Below are 25,565 nucleotides of genomic sequence, written 5' to 3'. Positions count from 1 at the left end.
CTCAGCCAGCTCGGGGTTCCCAGGGGGTAGAGTGGGTCTACATCAGAGCTCATCTCATCAGCTGTTCCTCTGCAGCTCTCGGAAGCGCCCAGGGCTGGTGGCTGGGTGGAATGCTTGTGACGCCCGGGAAAAGAAGGTAGATAGATAAAGAACACGGGCCTGAGTTGCAGAGAGTAGAAGGAAGCGCAGGAAACAGGTTGGATGGCTGCAGTGGGCAAAACTGAAGTGCCCCTGACATTTGTATAAGTAAACGGGTTTCCCATCGACAGACCACATGGCTCTGTCGCTTCCCTTGACCCTGTCCTCCTCGCCTCCACCCAGAGTTAGGGTTTTTCTGGGAGGTGGCCTGTATGCCCATCCCCACCCCGGAGCTCCCGATGGGGATGGGTTCACCACAGCCCCCACCACTCTCCATTGAATAACGCTCACCTTCTTAATTCATTTACTTTACCTATCTGGCCATGTAGGTAATAGAGATTTCAGGCTGTGTAAATCCTCGTCTGGTTTAGGAGCGCCCCTTCCTGTGGAGATCTCTTTTTGAACAAAAGAGGCCTCTGCAAACATTAAACTCCAGGAGTCTTGGCCACAGGGCAGGCCTCCTACAACACAGGGTGGGGGTGGGGGGTGTCAAAGAATGGGATCTGGAGAGATGAAGGCTGGGAGGAGTCTGTAGAATCTGTAGTGTGCATCACCTTCTAGCTTATAGTATCTCTCAGGATGTGGCTATGGCTTAGGACAGGGAGTAGGAAGAACTTTTTAGTAGACTCCAGAATTCCAGACTGAAGGCCTTTTTGATTTGGAATCTCAAGGACGTAGTTCTAGGACAAGTTTTAACTTCACACAGGGAAATGGTACCTGAGACAGGCCACTAAAGGAAGGGAGAAGGGGAGTCCTATGGGACTTTGGAACATATTTCTTGGCTTTATACTTGATGTCGTGGAAGCTAGTCAGGCTGTGCCACAGCCTGTCCCCCTGGTTCCTTATCACAGACCAAGACCTGAGCTTAATTCTGTGTTCACTAGGCTCAGAAATACCTGGTGAGGATGAAAGAGTGCTAGCTAACACTACCAAGTAATGACTCTCAGCTACCCGTTGTGCCAGGACTTTTGCATATAGGTTTACTTCCTTCTGACCACTCTTCAGGGTGGCCCTTTACCCCCATCTTAGAGATCAGAAACCAGGGCTCAGCTGCAGCACTCTGCACAAGGTCACTAAGCAAGCAAATATACATTGTTTCCTCACTACCTAATTGTACTTCTTAGAGCAGTGAGGCTCTTGAAGTCTGATTAATTTCCATGCAGCCAGCGTAAGGCTAATAAGTGGGCTTCCAAAGAGTTTTGGCCAATAACAAAGTAGCAGGCTGGTTTGTAATTCAAAGAGTCAGAGGTGATGGGTTTGAATTGTGGCTTCTGCACTTACCAAGCTTGTAGGGATAACAATACCTACTTCCCAAGGTCATGAAAGAGTGAGTTGATGCATGTGAAGGTGCTTTGTAAGCTGTATAGGTATAAGGGGTTTTTGTCATCATTGTCCTCTTTCAAATAAAGGGACATTGCTTCCCATCTACCATCAACAGGATATGAATTGGGGCTAGTGATGGGATTGCAGGAAACTGTCCACCATTTCCTTCCACAGGCCTTCAGGCTGCCCCTTGGCAAAGAGGACACAGCCAACCTTGATTGGGGTACCTGAGGCCGGCGTGAGTATGGTGAGTAGAAACAGCCACAGATAACTAGATCTTACTTCTGGGCTCTAGTTCCAGTCTCATTTCAACTGAGAATAACGCAGGAGAATAATTCCTCTTATTCAGGACTGAATAACTAAAAATCAGCAAAATGTCCTGGTTGGCGTTTTACCTTTCTTTCTCTTTCCATTCTCCAATAGAAGCAGTACTCCAAAGGTAAAACACACACAAAGCAGAAGTGAGGCAAAAGGCCTGAATAATACAACAAAGGGGTAGTGGTCTGGAAAATCTAGAGTGGGCTGCATTTTGTAATTTCTAAACAGTCTGTCCTAGATTCCAAACTGAGATTCCCCCGTGGGACTTGTACCTCCCCTTTCTTGGCATACCACCCCACAGGCCCAGATGTTTGGCTTTAATATTTTTAGCACAACGCTCTATTACCAAGGAGTGATCTTGGCTAAGCCTCAAATGACAGTTTCTTCCAGCTGGCCAGGTTTCTTGAGGGAATGCCCTGCCCTATGCAAAGGCCGTGTCTTCATCTTCCTGTAATGTCAGACCCAGGCGCTGTAGACACATGGGTTGGTCATCCCCAGGTTCTCCCTCATGCTACATCCTCTGGCCTCTCTGTGGCATCTGGCAGTGCTCACTACTCACCTTGGTTTCGAAGATTCAATTTTTGGCCTTCTGCTCTTCCCTCATAAACTCTTTTTCAGATCTTATGTCTTGCAGAGGCAAGGAGGCTTGTGGTAAAATTCTCTCCCTAAGGGATCTAGTTTTGCATCATGGCCCTTTCTAGCCATGGGACTTTGAATAAATCACTGTTGTTTGCTGAACCTTAGTTTCTTTATCTGTAAAATTTCAATGAAACTAGCCACCCTGAGTGGTTTCCAAATCTGACTGCTCATTAGAAGTCCCTGGGTACTTAAATTCAGATTCTTGGGCCTTACCCCAGACCCTTGAATTTAGTTCTGAGAAGCCTTGACGTGCCTTTCATGAGATTTCCCTGAGGTTTAAATGAGAATATATACAGAGTGGGTATACCATGCCTGCCATGTGCATGCTCAATAAATGATGGCTATTAGAACTATCACCTTCTTTATTCATTCTGCAAATATTTCTGAGTACAAGGCACTGGACTAGGTGCTAGGAATAAGGCAGACATAGACTCTGCTCCATGAGACTGGAATCCTAGCAAGACAGATAGAGATTAAACAATGAATTACACAGTGAATTATTAATTATAGTTGTGACAAGTGCTCTGAAGGAAAGTCCAAGTTGCTGTGGGGTGTAAAACAACAGGCCTGGGCGCCTGGGTGGCTCAGTTGGTTGGGCGACTGCCTTCAGCTCAGGTCATGATCCCGGACTCCCAGGATCGAGTCCCGCATCGGACTCCCTGCTCGGCGGGGAGCCTGCTTCTCCCTCTGACCCTCCCCCCTATCGTGTACTCTCTCTCTCTCATTCTCGCTCTCTCAAATAAATAAATATTAAAAAAAAATAAAAAAATAAAACAAAAGGCCTGACCTATGCTGATGATGCTCAAATCCTTAGTTCCAATTTCCAACTTTAATCTCACATCTCCAACTGCCTGTTGGACATCTCCTCATCGATGCTTGCTGGTCTTCAAGTACTGTATATTTAAAAGTGAACTTATCTAGCCTTTAGCCCCTCCACCCCAGCCCACTTCTTGATGTTTACTTTTCTGTCCTACCCATTTCTCCACTTGTGCAATTCTTTCTTCTTGGTATTTCCTTCTCTGCCCCTACTTCAACTGTTGAAATCCTTAAGGCTCAAATACCACCTCCTCCATGAAGCCTTCCCTGCTATTTCAGAAGTAAGGTGATGCTTCCCTCCCATGAATTCAACTCCTCCTACCCATAGCCTTTTCAGTACTCACATGACTAATAATTACCTACCTGCTGAGCCAGGCGCCCCTACCTGCCATCTTCTGCTGTTAATTATTTGTGTGCTTGTCTAAGCTTAACTGAAAGTCCCTTGAGCACAACTCTTCTTCTACATCTGTGAATCTCTCTCAACATCTGTCACAGTATTAAACACATGTAAGGTGAAAAAAATGGTTGAAAATTCTTTTTCGGGGGCACCTGGGTGGCTCAGTTGGTTAAACCTCTGCCTTTGGCTCAGGTCATAATCTCAGGGTCCTGAGATCGAGCTCCACATTAGGCTCCCTGCTCAGCGGGAGTCTGCTTCTCCCTCTGCCTCTCCCTCTGCCCCTAACTCTGCTTGTGCTCTCTGTCTTCCTCTCCCTCTCTCTCTCTCAAATAAATAAATAAAATCTTTAAAAAAATTCTTTTCTGTACAACTACTTGGAGTCACCAAGGGCGCAACCCTTAAAAGAAATCAATAGATTTGACTTCATCAAAACTAAAAAATTTTTTGTCTGCAAAAGACCTTATTAAGAAGATAAAAAGAAGAAGATGATGATGAAAAGAAAAACCATAGACTGGGAGAAAATGTTTGCAAATCATATATCCCACAAAGGATTTGTATCCATAATATATAAAGATCTCTAAACACAGCAGTAAGAAACATTCCAGTTAGAAAATGGGCAAAAGATTTGAACAGACATTTTACCAAAGGGAATATAAAGATGGCAAATAAGTATATGAAAATATGTTCAGTATCACTAGCCATTAGGGAAATGCAAGTGAAAACCCCAATGATATATACTATCTACCTACTAGATAGGTGGCTATCTACTGAATGAAACAAAATATTGACAATACCAACTGCTTACAAGGATTCAGAGCATCTGGATCTCTTATCTGTTGCTGGTAGGATTGTAAAATGATACAACCACTCTGGAAGACATTTTGGCGGTTTCTTATGAAGTTAAACATATGTTTACCATATGACCCAGCAATCTCACTCCTGAGTATTTAGCCTAGAAAAAAACAAAAACGGAGCACCTGAGTGGCTCAGTTGGTTAAGCAGCTCCCTTAGGCTCAGGTCATGATCTCAGGGTCCTGGGATTGAGTCCTGCATCAGGCTCTCTGCTCAGCAGGGAGTCTGCTTCTTCCTCTGCCCCTCCCCACCCAACTCGTGCTCTCTCTCTTTCTCAAATAAATAAAATCTTTAAAAAAGAAAAAGAAAAATGAAAACCTACAAAAACTCTGTACATCCATAGTAGCTTTCTTGATAATAGACAAAAACAGGAAACAACCCAAATGTCCTTCAACAGGTGAGTGGATAAACCAACTGCCCAATGTAATACTACTCAGTATTGAAAACAATCAACTATTAAAACAATTAAAATTGGGCGCCTGGGTGGCTCAGTTGGTTAAGCGACTGCCTTCGGCTCAGGTCATGATCCTGGAGTCCCGGGATCGAGTCCCGCATCTGGCTCCCTGCTCAGCGGGGAGTCTGCTTCTCCCTCTGAACCTCTTCCCTCTCATGCTCTCTATCTCTCATTCTCTCTCTCTCTCAAATAAATAAATAAAATCTTTAAAAAAATAATTAAAATTAAAAATTAAAAAGAATCAACTATTGAATAATTCTCAACAACTTGGATGAATCACAAGGGCATTGTGCTGATCTCATAAAATTACATGATAAATGATTCCATTTGTGTAACATTCTCAAAGTGACAAAATTATAGTGATGGAGAACAGATTAGGGGTTGATTGATTAGGATTTTTGGGGAGGATGTGACTATAAAGGGGTAACATGCAGGGGTTTTTTTTGTGTGTGGTGATGGAGCACTTCTGTTACTCAAATCTATACATGTGAAAAATTCATAGAATGAGAGAAAGAGAAACTGAGAAACCTAGTGAAATCCAAATAAGATCTGTAGTTGAATTAATTTGCTGTGTCAGTGTCATTTTCCTGGTTTTGATAATGTACTATGGTTATATAAGATGTTATCATGGAGAGCAAGCTGGGTGAATGGTACCTGGGAACTTTCTGTACTATTTTTGCAACTTCTTGTGAGTCTTAAACTATTTCAAAGTAAGAAATAGTTCTTTGGGAAAAAAATTTATAAATAGGCAAATGTTCTTTGGAGATACATGCTGAAGTATTTTGGATTGCAGTGTCATGGTTTATATAACTTACTCTCAGATGGTTTAGCAAACACACACACACACACACACACACAGATAAAACAAATGTGGCAAAAAGTTAACAGTTGGTGAATACAGATGTTTATTTTATTAGCCTTGCAACTTTTCTCTAGGTTTGAAATTTTTCAAATAAAAAGTTAGGAACGTTGGTTAATATATAGATGGATAGGTAGATAGAAAGTAAGCAAAAAAGATAGAGGCGCCTGGGTGACTCAGTTGGTTAAGCATCTGACTCTTGATTTTGGCTCAGGTCATGATTTCAGGGTTGTGGGATCAAGCCCCATGTCTGGTTCTGCACTCGGTGTGGAACCTGCTTAAGATTCTCTCTCGCAGTATGCCTGGGTGGCTCAGTTGGTTGAGCATCTGCCTTTAGCTCAGGTCCTGATCACAGGGTTCTGGGATTGAGTCCCCAGTTGGGCTCCTTGCTCAGCGGGGAGCCTGCTTCTCCCTCAACCTGCCACTCCCCCTGCTTGTTCTTTCTCTTTCTCTCTGACAAATAAATAAATAAACAAATAAACAAAATCTTAAAAAAAGATTCTCTTGGGGCGCCTGGGTGGCTCAGATGGTTAAACGTCTGCCTTCGCCTCAGGTTATGATCCCAGGGTCCTGGGATCGAGTCCTGCATCGGGCTCCCTGCTAGGCGGGGAGCCTGCTTCTCCCTCTTCCTCTGCCTCTCTCTCTCTCTCTCTCTCTCTCTGACTTTCATGAATAAATAAATAAAACATTAAAAAAAATTCTCTCTCCCTCCCCCATACCCCGCCACGCCTCTCAAATAATAAGTAAATTTTTTTAAAAAGTGTCACCCAAATCTAGGATTGAACCAATGACCTTGAATCTAATGTTCTCCCAGTTTCATCTAATTTAAAGTCTTCTCCTCCCTCCTTTCTGCCCCAAAATAGGAAAATCCTGTTTTTTCTAGAGTAACAGAAAAAGGTCAGAATTCACACTTTGTTGGGAGTATTTTAAGTGCTACTCTGAGTTCTTGGTGTTATCTAGTCCTTTAACAAACATTTACTGAACCTTGGCTCTATGCCAACTGCTTGAATTACAGCAATGAATATAGAAGTGATAAAAAGTGTCACTATTCTCAAATTTTTATAAATACAGAATCATATGAATCTTATATACTGTTCTGCAGCTTTTTAAAATGTCATTCATTGTGGCCATTTTCCCATAGCAGGTATCTAGATCTATTTACTTCTTTTTACAATCCAGTATAGTGCATGGATGTGCCATAATTTATCAGTCTCTTGTTGGACTTTTATGTTGTTTTAGTTTTTTCCTATTAAAAATAGTCTTGGGGCACCTGGGTGGCTCAGTCATTAAGCGTCTGACTTCAGCTCAGGTCATGATCCCAGGGTCCTGGGATCGAGCCCCGCATTGGGCTCCCTGCTCAGCGGGAAGCCAGCTTCTCCCTCTCCTACTCTCCCTGCTTGTGTTCCCTCTCTCGCTGTGTCTCTCTCTGTCAAATAAATAAATACAATCTTAAAAACAAAAAAACACTCTAATTTTTTAAAAAGAAAGAAAAAGAAAATACATCACCCGAATGAAGTCCAGCTTCCATTTCTACTTTTGCCTTAAGCAGTCAACCAGCCAACATGGAACACTTACTATGTGTGTCCAGCTGCCTGTTTGGCACTGTGTGTCTGTGTAGGAGACTCGCTACTCTTAAAGAACTTGTGATTAGTTGGAGAGTTATGGCTAACTTGAGGTCCTAACCTAAGGACTACCATTAGGCAGTATGTATTTGACTGCAGACCATATATGCTAAGAACTCAGAGGGAAACCCATCCCCTCTCTGTGTCTGGTTTTAGACTAGTTATTTTTTCAGCAAAGTTTCTTTTGCCTTGATGAAAATATGCTTGTATGAGCATATAAATAAGGCAGGTAAGGAGGATCAGGCTCCAAACTTTCTGGAGAAGGTATATTTTTAGCAAAGACACATGAAATAATGTGACATCAGACTAAGTCATACTTCCAACTGTCTTCTGTTCATAAAAATTAAACTATTTCTATCTATATAGAAGGTAAAAATAAAGAGCTATGACTCCATTGGTATGGCTCAGTTGATGGTGACACATCAATCTATGTGGTTGTAGTTTTGCTTATAAATTTGTGTTTACATGGTTTTGCATTGCATTATTTGACACACAGGTTTTTTTCCTTTTCACTTGTGCCATATTTTTGCTTAAGGCATTTGGGCTATCTTGGTAACCATTCTTAAAATCAAAACAAAAGTTTTTGGATAAAAAAAAGGTTTCTGGGGCACCTGGGTGGCTCTGTTGGTTAAGCGACTGCCTTCGGCTCAGGTCATGATCCTGGAGTCCCGGGATCGAGTCCCACATCGGGCTTCCTGCTCAGCGGGGAGTCTGCTTCTCCCTCTGACCCTCTTCCCTCTCGTGCTTTCTATCTCTCATTCTCTCTCTCTCAAATAAATAAATAAAATCTTTAAAAAAAGTTGTTAAAAAATAAAAAAAATTAAAAAAAGGTTTTTGTGTTTTGGCCTCAACAGTCTCTCTGTGCTTAAGCCTATCCAAAAGGTTCTGTGTATTTTTGTAATTCTCTCTCTGTCATCCTTTCCCCTTCTCAGAATTATCTGTTCATCCACCTCTTCTAAATCTGAGTTTAGGCTGAACCAGAGTTGCCAAGGCCTCAGGAGCCTACAAAGAGGCTCTGCTGCTCAGTTACACTTCAGGACCTTGGACAGCTCTCCAGCTTTCCTGGTGCGCTCCCTACTTACTAGACTTTGTAGAATGTCAGAATGGAATTGAATTTGAAAAACCATTTAGTCCACCCGCTGCCTTTTGCTGATGCCCAGAGAAAGGATCCCAGTCAGCAAATATTTCAGGATTATTAACAGCTTGGCTGTGAGAGATACAGAGGGCTTGGAGGCCTCTCTTTCCTCCAGCATTTCTTATACCCACATGTCTGCTGATGCCTAAAAAAAAAATCTTTCAGTTCAATTCAGCAAACTTCAATGGATCAAGCTTTTCCCTCCATGGAAAGAGAAAAGGCCTAAACACAGGTATACTCTGGGAAGGGGAACAAAGGGACTTTAGTTTGAATGAAAAAATAATCCCTCCTAAGGGCTGGTCTCCATAGAGACTAGAGGAAGAGAGAACAGCAGAGCACTGGGGACCCAAAAGGGGCTAGAGAGGCAATGGCAGAATGAAGTAGAGAAGAGGGGCATTCAGTGAAGTCTGGTCTCTGAAAGCAGACGTGGTGAGCTTCACACTGTTCACACCAGTGCACCTTACCTTCCTAAATGAGAATACAGAGACCTGTTGTCTTCCCTCCAACTATGCATAGCAAGTCACTAGACCATTTTCAGAAGATGTTTATGTAATGATTTAATACGTTTTTCTTCATTGTTACTCACAATAAACTTAGAAAGGGTTTTATTATCTCTGTTTTTCAAATGAATATACTAAGAAGTTGGGTAACTTGCCTAAAGTGACACAGCTAGAAAATGGCAGAACTGAGTCTTGAACCCACTTTCTCTGACTCTGCGCTGCTGTTCCTTCCATCATACTGCATCCCTAATGGATTTTTGTGTGTGTGGTAACATATTCAGAACATGAGCTATTTAAACAATTTTAAAATGTACAATTCAGTGGTGGTAAGTACTTTCACAATGTCATGTAATCATTGCCACTAAATAGTGGCCACTATTTCTAAAACTTTTTCATCATTCCAAACAGAAACTTTCATTAAGTAATAACTCCCCAATTCCCCCGACCCCAGCCCTTGGTAACTTCTATTCTACATTCTGTCTCTTTGATCTTGATTATTCTAGATACCTCATGTAAGTGGAATGTGTCTTAATTCTCTTTATTTATTCTCTTGTGTCTGAATTCTATTCAGCATAATGTTTTCAAGATTCATCCATGTTGTAGCATGTATTAGAACTTCATTTCTTTCTATGGCCTAATAGAGTCTTGTGGTTGCAAAGGACATAGTCACTGAGGTCACCAGAAGTAATGAGGGGTGATTGTAAGGAACCTTAGAGAATTAAAGAAGACAGACTTCTCAGCAACAGGGCTAGAAGTGTCTGAATTCTATTTATTTATTTATTTATTCTCTTGTGTCTGAATTCTATTCAGCATAATGTTTTCAAGATTCATCCATGTTGTAGCATGTATTAGAACTTCATTTCTTTCTATGGCCTAATAGAGTCTTGTGGTTGCAAAGGATATATTCACTGAGGTCACCAGAAGTAATGAGGGGTGATTGTAAGGAACCTTAGAGAATTAAAGAAGACAGACTTCTCAGCAACAGGGCTAGAGGTTCAGGAATAGCTATATGACTGGGCTGACTGGGGACTTAAAAGCAGTTTGGAATCTAATCACAACTCTAGGGACCCAAATATCTCATTGCCCCCTTCATGGCAGTAATTTGCTAATTTTCTGATAGTCGGCCATTTTGCCAACTCAGTGATATTCTGTTTCCACGGCTTCTGTATGGTCTGGCACTACCAACCACCTACTCACTTTTTGAGAGGCAACACTCAGGCTTTTGTTGACGCCAGATTTCTACTGTTTCAAGGACATGCTATCTTTTCTCTGTGCCCTTCATTTCCTGTGCCCACTGTCAGCTGACAGACTATCTTCAAAAATCTCTATTTTCTGATTGGCCTGGTTAATCTCCAATCATTTCATATCATACCACCTCATAAGCCACCTGCTCCCCTAGACATTAGCTGCCCTTGAGTCAAGCATCTTCCCCTTCTCTGATCAGTGTGGCCAGGGTGGTAAGTCCCATGCTATTGAATATGGCTTTTAATGGTAAAGGCCTGCTTCTCTCGGGAGTAGGTTGGGAGCATGGCGGGCAGGTGCCCTGGGAGTCATTGACTTCATCCTTCTAGATCAGCTCTCCTGTGCTCTGCTATGAGGCTGTCTGTCCATTGTACTATAACCCTATGGCCTGCCTCTACTTCTGTGACTTCACAAGTCATGGAGCACAGGTGTATATTCTGAGTTGATGTGTACTATGCAGATATTTCTGCACATATTTTTTAAATTATGCAAATAGTTGCCATATGGTGATATGTAGTTTGGAGTTGCTTGAAACATCCCCAGCTTATTTCAAGCTGCCTACTTACAGTTTCTGAATGAGGTTGTTTCTCTCAAGACTGAAAATCTGTTGTCAGTTCTCTTGCCAAGTCTACAATAACAAGAAGATAGAACACAGGTGTGAGCAAATGCATGAAGTGGGTTCCACTTACCATAAACTGTCACAAAAAGGACTGGATTATGGGTCTTATCAGACCATTCCTAGTTCTGTGACTATGACAGAGGATGTAGTGTTCACCAAACAAAGACTTTTTGTGAGTAGGAAATAAACTTCTGTGGGTTAGGCCCTGGAGACTGGGGACTGACTTACTGCAGCATAACCTAGAGTCACCTTGGCTAGTATAGTCGCTAACTCAGTGTGAGCTTGGGCAAATAACAGTGTCCTCAGTTCTCATCTCCCTCTTCTGAAACATAAGAGTTGCCCCAGATAATCTCAAAGGTCACCTTCTAAGATTCTCTGATTCCTAATTGACCATATCCTGTTGCAAGGTTTTCTGTCCACTTCTCTCCATTCTTAACTGCCATTGATATATATTATTTCTCATCTGATCATTCTAAAAGCCTTCTAATTGCCCTATTTTTTAAAAAATAGTTTTTACTATTTTCTCCACTTTGCAGTAGAGAAAACTTGCAGACACTACCTTAACCAAGTGATCAGGTTAACATTGCCAATAATAAGTCATATTGAAGGGACATCAGCGAAACAGTAGAGTAAGGAAATCCAAAAGTTCATCCCTTCATAATAGCAACAAAAAATGTGGCAAAAACCATTAGAATCAACTTTTTCAGAACACTAGACACTAATAGACCAATAATAAGTAATGAGATTAAATCAATAAGCAAAAAACTCTCAACAAAAACAACAAAATCCTGGGACCAGATGCTTTCACTAGTAAATTCTATCAGACGTTTAAAGAAGAATCAGCAGTAATCCTTCTCAAACTCTCGCAAAACATACAAGAGGAGAGAACACTTTTTTTTTAAAGATTTTATTTATTTATTTGACAGAGACAGCGAGAGCAGGAACACAAGCAGGGGGAGTGGGAGAGGGAGAAGCAGGCTTTGCGCAGAGCCACCCAGGTGCCCCAAGAACACTTTTCAAAAAAAGATTTTATTTATTTATTTGACAGAGAGCACAAGTAGGAGGAGCGGCAGAGGGAGAGGAAGAAGCACGCTCCCCATTGAGCAGAGAGCCCAATACGGAGCTGGATTCCAGGACCCCGGGATCATGACCTGAGCCGAAAGCAGACACTCAACCAACTGAGCCACCCAGGTGCCCCACGAGAACACTTCTTAACTCATTATATTTATTCATTTTATTTATTTATTCATTTGCATGAATACAGGTGCAAAAGTCCTTAATGAAATACTAGCAAATTGATTCAAGCAAGTACAATAAGAGGATTATACCTCATGACTAAGTGAGATTTACCCCAGCAATGCAATGGTGGCTCAGCATATGAAAATCAATACAACACACCATATTAATAGAACAGAGGATGAAAATACACATGGTTTCATTTCCATCAATGCAGAAAAATTTTTCAACAAAATCCAACACCCTTTTATGATAAAAACACCCAACAAACTAGAAATAGAAAGGAACTTTCTCAGGGCACCTGGGTGGCTCAGTTGGTTAAGCATGTGACTCTTGATTTCAGCTCAGGTCTTGATCTCAGGGTCATGAGTTCAAGCCCCGTGTTGGGTTCCACACTGGGTGTGGAGCCTACTTAAAAAAAAAAATCTTTTTTTAATAAAAGAAAGGAACTTTCTCAACCTGATAAAAAGCGTGTACAAAAAATCCGTAGTTAACATCCTAATGGTGAAAGATGGAAAACTTTCTTCCTAAGATCAGGAACAGGGCAAAGATAGCCACTTTTTCCGTATCTATCTAACATTGTATTGGAAGTTCTAGCCAAAGAATTAAGCAACAAAAGGAAGTCAAAAAGCCTTCAGATTAGAAAGAAAGAAGTAAACTATTCCTACTCACAGATGACATGATTTTATATAGAGAAAATCCTAAAGAATCCACAAAAACCTATTCATGTCAAACAAATTCACCAAGGTTGCAGGATACAAGATCAGTGTACCCAAATCAACTATACTTCTATAAACTAGTAATGAACAATCTGAAAATTAAAACTTAAAAATTCCACTTATGGGGTACCTTGCTTGCACAGTCAGTAGAGCGTGTGACTCTTGATCTCAGGGTAGTGAGTTCAAGCCCCACATTGGGCATGGAGCCTACTTAAAATAAAAATTTTAAAAATAAGTAAAATAAAAATTCCACTTATAATAGCATTAAAAAGAATAAATACTTAGAGGGTGCCTGGGTGGCTCAGTTGGTTAAGCGACTACCTTCGGCTCAGGTCATGATCCTGGAGTCCCGAGATCGAGTCCCGCATCGGGCTCCCTGCTCAGCAGGGAGTCTGCTTCTCCCTCTGACCCTCTTCCCTCTCATGCTCTCTATCTCTCATTCTCTCTCTCTCAAATAAATAAAATCTTTTAAAAAAAGAATACTTAGAAATAATTTTAACAAAACAAATTCAAGACTTATACACTGAAAACTACAAAACATCATTGAAAGAAATTAAAGATCTAAATAAATGGAAGTATGTCCCATGTTCATATATCGGAAGACTTAATATTATTATGATGGCAGTACTCCCCAAATTGATCTATAGACTTAGTGCAATACTTATCAAAATCTCAGCAGCTTTTTTTGCAGCTGGACATGGGCAAACTAATTCTAAAATTCATATGGAATTGCAAGGTACTCTGAATAGCCAAACCAATCCTGAAAAAGAACAAAGTTGGAAGACTCACAGTTTTTGATTTCAAAACATAACTAAAAAATTATGCTAATCAAAACAGTGCTGGCATAAGCATAGACCTATAAATCAATAGGATAGAATTAAGAGTACAGAAATAATCCTGTACATTTTAGGTGACTTGATTTTTGACAAGGGTTCCAAGAGCATTCAATGGGGAAAGAATAGTCTTTTCAACAGATGATTTTGGAACAAGTGGATAGATGCATGCAAAAGAATGAAGTTGACCCTATATTAATTTGCTAGGGTTCCCATAATACTGTAGACTGGATGACTTCCATGACAGAAATTAATTTTCTCACAGTTTTGGAGGTTAAATGACGAAGATCAAGGTGTTGGCAGAATTGATTTCTTCTGAAGCCTCTCTCCTTTGCTTGTAGGTGGTTACCATCTCCCCTGTGTTTTCACATGGTCTTTCCTCTGTGCATGTCTGTGTCCTTATCTCCTCTTCTTGCCCAGTTCAGAGTCCAGTTCAGAGCTGGGAGGTCCAGCTCAGAGCAGCACAGAGATCCAGAGCAGCAAGCTCCTGCAGGGAGGGGCAGGATGTTTCCAGCCATGCATGGAGGATTTTCATCAGCTCCTCATGTGGCAGTGAGAGAGGCGGCAATTCCCGAAACAGGTTTTCTGGTGAATGGAAATGTGTTTTCAGTTCTCTGTCCTTAAAGTACCCAGAAATAATACTGGCTTCTTTCGTTTGAGTAAAACTGGGGATGTTGGACAACTTGGGAGAAACAGATATTGAGCTCTCTGCTAATCTGGCATATTAGGTGATCAAGCTGATTTTCTTTTGAAAAGTAGAAGAGATGTGACCATATTTGTCCCCTACGCTAGCGGTTCTGGTTGTTTCTGGTCATGTTAGTCATATCACTTAAAGCTGGGCTTCTGAGAAACAGTTGCTTCATTGCTTGTCATTCATTACAGGTATCCCCTACTTTTCCAAAGTTTGCATTATTACCACGTTGCTTTTATGAAAGACCTACATTAATACCTGTTTTCCCTAACCAGAAGAAATCCAAAGAGAATTTTAGCTTTTACAATAAAAAGGCGAGAAGTGAAAATAATGTTCAGGGTTTGTTTTGCAGTGAGCCCTTAGAGAGACAGTGCCCATTCTGAGCAGCAGGGGTCGCACAGCCAAACTCCTTCCCAGGGAACCACACAGCATCTCAGCATCACGTTGTCGGTGAGCATCTGTGCTTTATCACAATTCATTTTGTGCATCGTTGGCAAGATGTGTCCTAAGGTATCAGAAAAGCCTAAGAGAGGTTATTTTTTGGGTCTGAGAACTCTAAAAAAATTTTCCATATAAATTAATGGTAATTGCTTCTTCACTTTACACCATTTTAAAAGGTTTCATAAGGAAGCTCTACTTTTGGATAGTGGGAAAAACCTGTATTTCTTTCCCTGTTTCTTTGGAGAGAAGGACTGGGATAGTGGAAAACAGGAATCCTAAAGTGAATAGAAGGGCCCTAATCCTTCAGAGAAGGCTGTCCCGGCACCACCACCCCACCCCTGTGTCTTAGTATTCTGTAAAAGGGGACCACACCCCCTTCCTGCTCATCACAGATAGGTGATTTTCTCATCATTTGAGACCGTTTGCTTCCCAGCCTTTCCATTCTTGTTGCTGCTTCTCAGTCCCCTCAGGTGGACAAATGCTGAGTGTTCTGTCATGGATATTTACTAATCCATCATTGCTCAAGTAAATTCATTTTTAAGAAATTGATTAGGATAGATTATTCCTGCTCTAGGAGCTTGTGATTAATGACTGACTTGGTGCTTTAAAATGTTTCCTGGAGGGGCACCTGGGTGGCTCAGTCGTTGGGCTTCTGCCTTCGGCTCAGGTCATGATCTCGGGGTCCTGGGATCGAGCCCTGCGTCGGGCTCCCTGCTTGGCGGGAAGTCTGCTTCTCCTTCTCCTGCTCCCCCTGCTTGTGTTCCCTCTCTAGCTGTCTCTCTCTCTGTGTCAAATAAATAAATAATATCTTTAAAAAAAATAAAAAATGTTTCCTGGACATGCAGGCAGTGTCAGGACCTAATTCAAAAGATTTTTTTTCTGTTTCCTCATTTAGAGGGATATATTCTGTCTCTTATAAAAATAGGTTCAAAGTAATAGGTAGCTTGTAGCAATTCCTTCAGAGATTCTCTCAGAATTAAGGCTTTTGTTAAAAAAAAAAAAGAAAGAATTAAGGCTCTTGTGATAGAGAAATAAGTCTCAGAGCTTCTATCTGGGCATGTGAAAAGAACAAAGGTTTATTTTTTCCTCCCAATTTTTTGTTATAATTCTGTATTCTACTTCTTAAAAATTTAACTTTTATCTATATTTTTTGTGTTGATATAGTCTTCAAATTTTTTAAAATTATTCACAAATTTTACTTTTTTTGTTTATTTTATTTTTTTTTAGTAATCTCTACATTCAACATGGGGCTCAAACTCATGACCCTGAGATCAAGAGTCACATGCTTTCATGACTGAGCCAGCCAGGCACCCCATCAAAATTTTTACTTTTTTTAAAAAGATTTATTTATTTGAGAGAGAGAGAAAGAGCATGTACATGCTCACACACAGTGGGGAGGGGCAGAGGGAGAGGGAGTCTGAAGCCGACTCCATGCTGAGCATAGAGCCCTACATGGGGCTCGATCTCATGACCCTGAGATCAGGACCTGAGCTGGAACCAAGAGTTGGATGCTTAACTGACTCTGCCACCCAAGCACCCCTTTAATGCTCTATGTAACATATATCATATTCAAATTTCCCAATTGTCTTTTTGGCTGTTTTTGTTTTTTGTTTTTGGATCATACACTGCATTTGATTATATCTCAGTTTTATCCTCTACAAATTAAAATATGTAATTTGCAGTAGAGTTGCATCACAATTATCATGAAGATTAAAAGCATGTTTGTAAAAGTACCCAGTGCTGTACCCGGCCCATATATCTAAGCATGTACCTAGACTCTCAGAAATGTATAGCTTTTAAGGACCCTGTTCATCTCTTCAGTTCATGCTCTGAAGACCATGGGAAACATTAAGAAAACCAGGAAGTTTTATCAAGGAACCGAAGTTTGGAGAGAACTACACTGGCATATAATCAAGTACAGGCTATGAGTTCCTTAGAGGTTTAAAAATAGGATTGGGGGAGCGGCTCTTGGGTGGCTCGGTCCCTTAAGCCCAGACTCTTGATTTTTGGCTCAGGTCATGATCTTAGAGTTGTGAGATGCCAGCCCTGTGTGGGGCTCAGTGCTGGGTGTGGAGCCTGTTAAGATTCTCTCTCTGGCCCTCCTCTCTCTCTCTCTCCCCGCCTCCCCTCTTAAAAAACAAAACAAAAAAGGATTGGGGGAGAGGGCTCCAGGGAGGCCTTCTGGAGGAGGCAATATTTAAGTGGGTCTGCAGATTTAGGGTTTGGATGAGCCACCAGTGGGGAAGTGTAACAGCATGAGCAAAAGTGGTAAGAGAAAGGAGTATGGAAAGGAGACCAGCCCTTTTGGAATGGAGAGTGGAACAGGGGGAATGTCTGGGGATAATGTGTGTGTTTAGGTGAGACGGAAAAGCCCCTTGGGCATGGAACCTTGGGTTTCCCTCGAGTTCCCAGTCTGCCCCTGATCTTACCCAGTCAGCCCTAAGAGTACCGGTGAGGCCAGAGATGCTGCACCTTTCTTGGATACCACCAGGGGACAGTATGACCCAACAACTCAGAACTTCCCTGGTTCCTTTAGAACTTATTCTGAGTTCCTATTTTGTGCCAGGAGCTGAGCAAGGAGCTTAAAAGTAATCTATCCACCAATCTAAAGACCATATGTTCGTGGAGCGCTTTGCATGGAGGTTGCAACATACTTTTCCCTCAATGATCTCTCCTGATACTAACCACAACACTGTGTGGTCTCCATGTCTTTGTCTCATCTGCAGGGAGGAACTGGTGTTTAGAGATTTACGTGAATTATTCAAGTTCAAATAGAGAGTGAGGGAATCTGAATTTGAACCCAGGGTTGTAATCTCCATCCCATAGTTAAGGAGATAGGAACATAAAAATATTTAGTGTAAGGGATATGTGAGTAGTTATTAAAAGATGATGGCAGAATTTAAGTTTGAGAAGATGAAAAAGTTCTGGAGATGGTTGGTGGTGATGGTTGCACAACAGTGTGAATATGCTTAATGTCACTGAGCTGTACACTTAAAAGTGATTAAAATGGTAAATTTTATGTATATGTTACACAATTTAAAAATGGCAACTTCTGGGGCCCCTGGGTGGCTCAGTCAGTTAAGCATCAAATCCTTGGTTTCAGCTCAGGTCATGATCTCAGGGTTGTGAGATCGAGCCCCACATGGGGCTCTGGGCTTAGCGTGGAGTCTGCTTCGTATTCTCTCTCTTTCTCCCTCTTCCTCTGCCCCCACCCCCACTCCCAGCCCTGCTCTGGCTCACTCTCCCTCTCTAAAACAAATAAATAAAATCTTTAAAAATGGCCACTACTAACAAAAAAACAAAAAACAAACAACAAAAGAACCAAGACAATGTTAAATTATCTAAACCAAGAGAAACCAGGAGTTTAATAAAGGGATATAAAAGGAAAAAAACCTAAAACCCCCCCAAACCAAATAAAAATGGCAACTACTATATAACATTTATTAATAGCAATAGTAAGTTTTAATTTATTTAATTAATTTTTTTAAAAGATTTTATTTATTTATTTGACAGAGAGAGAGAAAACACACAAGCAGGGGGAGAGGCAGAGGGAGAGGGAGAAGCAGACTCCCTGCTGAGCCGGGAGCCTGATGTGGGGCTCCATCCTAGGACCCTGAGATCACAATCTGAGCTGAGGCAGACGCTTAACTGACTGAGCCACCCAGGCGCCCCTATTCGTAGCTGTTTTTAAAGCATTTATGAATTTTTAAATTATCTAATTGAATTCTCACAACTACCCGTTGAGGTAGGTACTATTATTATTCCCATTTAACAAGTCGTTTGGGGGCATCTGGGTGGCTCAGTCGGTTAAGCGTCTACCTTCAGCTCAGGTCATGATCCCAGGATCCTGGGATCGAGCCCTGCATCAGGCTCCCTGCCCAGCAAGGAACCTACTTCTCCCTCTCTCTCTCTGCAGTGCCCCCTGCTTATGCTCTCTCTCTCTCTCTCTGTCAAATAAATAAATAAAATCTTTAAAAAAGACAAAAACCTAACAAGTCGTTTCGTCCTTTGGTCTGTCCTCACTGCCCACTCCCCAGCCCCAGCAACTACAGTCTAGGCTGTGATCTGCACCTGATTGACCCCTGGTTGACCTGCACTATGAAGTGCAATGTACTGGGAGGACCGCGGTCTCTGGAGCTGACTGACCTGGAGCTGAGAGGGACTCTGCAGCTTTACCAGCTGAATGTTCTTGGTCAAGTTACTTAATCTCTCTGAGCCTCAGTTTTTTCATTTGTGAAGTAAAGATAATAGTACCTATGTCATAGGGTTGTTGTGATGAGCAAACAAGCGCTCAGAAAGTAATAAATTAAATGGATGGGTTCTTCTTAAGAGTCCCTGAAGCAGCTCCTGGACCTCCTGGGGTGTTGGAGGGAGAAGTCAAGAAACAGAGGATATTCAGCCTGGTCAGCTCAGCTCAGGGAACGATAGGACTGGCTAAAGTTCTTTGAGTCCAACTCCATCATTTTATAGAAGAAGCTGAAGCTCAAGAAAGGGAGTAGTTTTGTGTCAGGTCACCCCTTGGTGCCAGTCAACCAGGAAGTTACCCCGAGAAGCCGTGTGGTATGGTGAGAGCCTTTCCAGGAGCCAGGCCTGGGCGGTGAAGGGAGCTTCCCGTCAGCCAGCCAGGGACCCCTCCCAGGGAAACAGGTTGTCTGCCATCACGTCCCTTCCAGCCTTAGATCTGTCCCAATAGCTGCTCACCTTTCCTCTTTTGCTGCAGAGTGGCCAAGAGGATTATGAAACTAGGCAATCAGCCACTTATCCTAGCTTCCAGAGCAAAGAATAAGAGGAGGGAGGCAGGGGGAGGGGTCCTGGGCACCCAGCCCTAGAAGTATCTTTGGTTAATATTTATTTTTTCTCCTCGCTTGGCCTGGAAACCACAGGGAAGCCAAGCAGCAGCTTGTGAAGCAAGATCCCAGGGGCTCTGAGAAGCTCGTTCCTGTGAGAGATGACTCAGCACAAGCCTCAGCACTGCAGGGAGCGTCCCCAGCCTGGATTCGGTGTAGGCCCGTGCGCAGCTATGTGGGCCACCGCGGCTGTTACTGCTCTCTGCTCAGGGGTGACTTTTGTCCCCTAGGAGCCTGAGGATGTCCTGGCAGCCCGCTGCTAATGAGTGGGCCATAGTATCAGGGTCCTGGTTGTGGTTTGATCTCTGAATAATGCACGTTCCCATGAAGAAACCCCTCATGTCTTGCCTGGATGTAGCGACCCTCCTTCTCTCCAGGTTCTTGTCAGCACTGCCTCAAGGTTGGGCTTTCTAAAATAGATGGCACCAGGGCACTCCCACTGCCTATAAAGTTGAGGTCCAAACTCCTTTAGCACAGTGTGGTCCTGACCAAAATCTCTGCCTCATCCCCAGCCCTTCTCCTTCCTCCCACCATGCACTTTATACTCTAGCCCAGGGTTTCTCAGTGCGATCTATGGACCACCTTCTTCAGAATTACTGAGGATACTTGTTTTAAAATTCACATTCTGGGGCGTCTGGGTGGCTCAGTCGTTAAGCGTCTGCCTTTGGCTCAGGTCATGATCCCGGGGTCCTGGGATCGAGCCCCGCATCGGGCTCCCTGCTCAGCAGGAAGCCTGCTTCTCCTTCTCCTCCCAGCTCATGCTCTCTCTCACTATCTCTGTCTATCTCTCTCTCAAACAAATAAATAAAATCTTTAAAAAGATAAAAATAAAATTCACATTCCTAGGACCACCAAATGAGTTGCTCTTGGAGCCTGGGAAGCTGCATTTTAATTACACTGAGGCTGATTCTTGTGCAGACTGCCCTGTGCAGAACTATTGCTCTGCCAAACCAGATTAGCTTCCTGACTCTTTAGGCCGTCAGTGCCCTTTCTCCTGCTGTTCCTCTTCTTAGAATGTCCTTCCTATACTTCCTAGCCTGGTACATTGCTCCTTCTTTAAGGTTCATCTCATATATCAGCTCTTCTGTGCTGCTTCCCCCCAAATCTAGGTTCCTTTTTTTGTGTTTACATAATCCCCCTGCACTTTCTACCTGCCTCTGCTCTAGAATTTTCGTATTGGGTCAGGTTGGGGCCTGTACTTGTTTGTAAGCTCCATAAAGATCACCGATGACTCATTTTTGCATTCCCAGGGCTTAGCCAAAGTACCTGGCAGAAAGAAGTCATGTTTGTTGAATGCATGCATGCGTGCATGAATGAATGAATGAATGAATGAATGAATGAGTAGTTGGAGACCAGGCCTTAGCCTAATTCAGAAAGGTAGATTTAGGGGCACCTGGGTGGCTCAGTTAATTAGGTGACTGCCTTAGGCTCAGGTCATGATCCCGGAGTCCTGGGATGGAGCCCCACATCTGGCTTCTTGCTCAGTAGGGAGCCTGCTTCTCCCTCTCCCTCTACCTGTTACTCCATCTGCCTGTGCTCTGTCAAATAAATAAATAAACATTCTTAAAAAAAAAAAAAAAGAAAGGTAGATTTAACCCATTTTGTAGCTGACAGAGCCGGGATTTGTCATGTAGATTCCTGCTTCACAGTTTCAGTCTGTTACTGGGCCTAAATGTTCAGTCTACCCTGGTCGAAGCTATCAATTTACATTTTGGCAAGAGGTAGTTAGATTAGCCATAACTTAGGTCTTGGAATTATTTTTTTAAATCCTTACGTGTGATTCCGTGTCAAGCTGAGGAATTGCGTTCTCCTGATCTCTTTGAGAATAGAACCCACCAGGCTTTTTTTCCATCTCAGATCTCTTCCTGAGGATAATCCATCTCATAATTCTTGACCTTTTAACTCCAGTGTCACAACTGCCGCCTCAGTGAGGCACACCCTGGACATTGTCAGGACTGATCCAGCTCAGAAATGCTCACATACAGGTCTCTTGCCAGAATTCATTGCCATCAGTTTCCTCATCTGCCCCACTCCCAGCTCACCTGGTCTCTGGCTGATATCATGGTTCCCTGGGTCTCTGTTCCCAGCCCCAGCCCATGAGCGACCTCCCTACTTCTCCCCCTTCGACAAAGTGGCGCCCCCCTTCTCCTCAGCACCATCTGCACCGTCAGCACTGCCTCCCTTTCCTCCACCCTCAGTCTCTCCTCTGGCTCTTCCCCACTACACACACACACACACACACACACACACACACACACACACACACACACACACACACACACACACACACACACACACACACACACACACACACACACACACACACACACACTACACACACTACACACACACACACACTACACACACACACACACACACAGAGTCAGGCTTCTTTCGCCTTTATGGCTGTCTACTTCTAGCTACTAGACTGTTCAGATTCTGGGACCAATCCAAGGGGAGGGGGTTTCCTCACTCCACCAAGCAATTCATGGACACCAGCGGGTGTCCTACATTTCAACTCAATTCTGATGGGGTCTATGCAGAGACAGCATCAGATGCCATAGGTTAAGGGCTCAGCCTCACAAGACTGACTCCCCCCACCCCCCAGCTTCAGATGAGATTCACCAGTCCAGGTTGCTACCTGTGCTTCTGACTGGCTGGCTATAGATCAGAGGTTCCCACAAATCCCCTCCTTCCTCCGGTTTGATTAATTTGCTAAAGCGGCGTACAGAATTCAGAGAAAGGTTTAACTTGCTAGATTACCAGTTTATTATAAAAGGGTATAACTTAGGAACAACCAGATGGAAGAGAGGCATAGGGCAAGGCGTGGAGAAAGGGAGTGAGGAGCTTCTCTGCCCTCTTTGAGGGTGTCCCCATGTTCCCCTTGACATGTTCGCTAACCTGGAAGCTCTCTGAACCCCATCCTTTTGGGTTTTTATGAAGGCTTGAGTATGTAGGCACAATTGATTCATCACCGTCTGTTGGTGATTGATTCAACCTGCAGCCCCCTTCTCTACCTCAGGGGTCAGTGGGGTGGGACTGAAAGTTCCACCCTGAATATCACAAGGTTGGTTCCCCTGGCAACCAGCCCGCAGTTAAGTGCGGTCCAAAAGTCACCTCATTAACATAACAAAGGACACTTATTCCAGGGGTTTTAAGACCTCTGTGCCAGAAAGGGGACAAAGACCAAATACATATATCTTATGTATCACAGTATCACGCCAGTCTTTCAAGTTACCTTCACAGCATATCTTGTCAAAGAGTAGGCCCTACTTGCTACCCACTGACGCCCAACCCCATTTTTGTCCCTACCACTCCAGTGGTTTTTCCCAGGACCACAGCAACCTCCTAATTGCAAAACCCAAGGAGGGGCTTCAGTTGCTGTTTTGCTTGCACTTTGTGTGGCATTTGACCGTATGAGCCACTATGTTCTTCTTGAATCTCTGTTCTTCCTTGGTTTGCAAAGCATTCTACCTGCTATTTCCTTTATGGTGTCCTCTTCCCATTCTCAACTGTCAATAGTCTATACTTTTTCTTAATTAGCCCCTAATTTAGCCTGTGGGTTTTTGGGGGTCTTTTTAATTGAAGTATAGTTGACACACAGTGTTACATTAGTTTCAGGTGTAATTATCTTCTTTTTTTTTTGCTCCCTCTGATATAGCTCATATAATCTAAAGCTTACCACTTGTTATGCAAGACATCTGATATATCTGAGCCTTTAGAAAAATAAGAGTTGCCATGAAAAATACAACTCATGCACATGAAGGGCCCAGCAAAGTGCCTGCCATGGAGTAGAGGCTCTCTAAATGGTAGTACTTTGTATTCTTATTGCTAATAACAAAATAATATCTTCATCTCTACCCCCCCATGGGTTTATATTTGACTTTATTATTGTTTTGTAAACTTTTTATTATGGTGATTTTGAACAGCCCCTAAATTGGAATTGCATAATAAATCTCCATCTACCCATGACCCAGCCCCAACAGACATCAACCTATGGCCAACCCTGTCCCATTTGCCCCCATACTCTATAAATAAAGATAGAAACTTAAAAAAATAACCACAGTATTGTCATTACCATACTTTAAAAAAAAATCCAATCTTTTGAGATCAGTTTGTCTATCTGATTCCCATGAATTCTTTTCTGGATATTCCCCAGGCACTTCAAACTCAACTTGTCCAAAACTGAATCCACCACCTTCTCAGAAACCTGTCTACTCCCCACCCCACCCCCAAACTGTGGTCCTAGTTTGATGATGGATACCACTGGTCATCAGTCCCTCAGGTGAGGACTTCGGGAGTAGCCTTTGGCTCCTTGTTCTTCACATCCCATCCAGCTACTCACCTAAAAATCTTTAGCATTTGTCCCCTATATCACCCCTGCCACTGTCATATGTTATCAGGTTCTTCTTGGGTCTTTGCTCCTAGATAGTAGCTATTTAACTGCTCTCCTCATTGAGTCTTTCACCCTCTAATCTATTGCCAATTATTTTTCTTCCAATAGTATTTTTATTGTGATAAAATGCACATAAATTTTACCAGTTTAACCTGTATAGTTCAGTGGCATCAAGTATATTCACATTGTTGTACAGTCATCACCACCGTCCATCTCTAGAACATTTTCATCTTCCCAAACCGGAACTCCATACCCATTAAATAATAACTTTCCATTCCTCCTCCCCCAGCTCCTGGCAACCACCATTCTACTCTCTGTCCCTATGAACTTGAATACTCTAGGTACATCATATAAGTGGAGTCATAGAGTGTTTGTCTTTTTGTGACTGTTCTGCTTAGCATAATAAGGTTCAATGTTCATCCATATTGTAGCATGTGGCAGAATTTCCTTCCTTTTTAAGGCTGAATAATATTCCCCTGTGTATATATACCACATTTTGTTGATGCACTCATCTGTCTCTCGGGTTACTTTTACCTTTCGACTATTATGAATAATGTGGCTATGAACATGAGTGTGTAGATACGTCTTCAAGACTCTGCTTTCAGTTCTTTTGGGGACATACCCAGAAGTGGAATTGCTGGATCATATAATTCTATTTTTAATTTTTTGAGGAATTGCCATTTTCCACAGCATCTGCAACATTTTACATTCCTTTTAGCAATACACAAGGGTTCCAGTATTTCTAGTCCTTTCCAACACTTGTTTTCTGTTTTTTCATTTTGTTCTGTTTTTATTTTAATTATAGCCATCCTACTGGCAGTGAGGTGATATTTCTTGTGCTTTTGATTTGCATTTCCCTAATGAGTAATTAAACATCTCTTCATGTACTTATCAGCCATTTCTTTATCTTCTTTGGAGAGATATCCAAGTCCTTTACCCATTTTTGAATTGGGTTGTTTGTTTTTTTGGTTGTGGAGTTTTAGGAGTTCTTTATATTCTGAATAGTAATGTCTTATCAGATATATGATTTGCAAATATTTTCTCCCATTTCATGGGTTGTCCTTTTACTCTTTAATAGTGTACCTTGATGCACAGACTTTTTTTATTGTTTTTTATTTTTAATTCTAGTTATATTAGTGTCAGGTGTACAATATAACGATTTAACAATTCTATTTATTTATTTATTTTTAGAGAGAGAGCTTGTGAGCAGAGAGAGAAGCAGAGGGAGAGGGAGAGAATCTCAAGCAGATTCCATGCTGGGTGCGGAGCCCCACATTGGGCTCAATCTCACGACCCTAAGATCATGACCTGAGCCGAAACCAAGAGTCAGACACTTAAAACACTGAGCCTCCAGGTGCCTTGATTCAACAATTCTATACATTACTCAGTGTTCATCATGATAAATGTACTCTTAATCCCCATCACCTGTTTTACCCATCCCCCCACCCAGCTCCTCTCTGGTAACCATCAGTTTGCTCTCTATACTTA

General features: G+C 42.4%; 1 protein-coding gene across 1 annotated transcript in view; it reads left to right on the top strand.

Annotated features, from left to right (window-relative positions):
• NT5C2 (5'-nucleotidase, cytosolic II) overlaps positions 1-25,565 on the top strand; it is a 141,413-nt gene that overhangs the window by 595 nt on the left and 115,253 nt on the right. The gene's annotated exons all lie outside the window — the stretch shown is intronic.

Source organism: Zalophus californianus, chromosome 15 (assembly GCF_009762305.2).
Source record: "Zalophus californianus isolate mZalCal1 chromosome 15, mZalCal1.pri.v2, whole genome shotgun sequence".
NCBI lineage: Eukaryota > Metazoa > Chordata > Mammalia > Carnivora > Otariidae > Zalophus > Zalophus californianus.
This window is presented reverse-complemented; position numbering and strand designations above follow the sequence as displayed.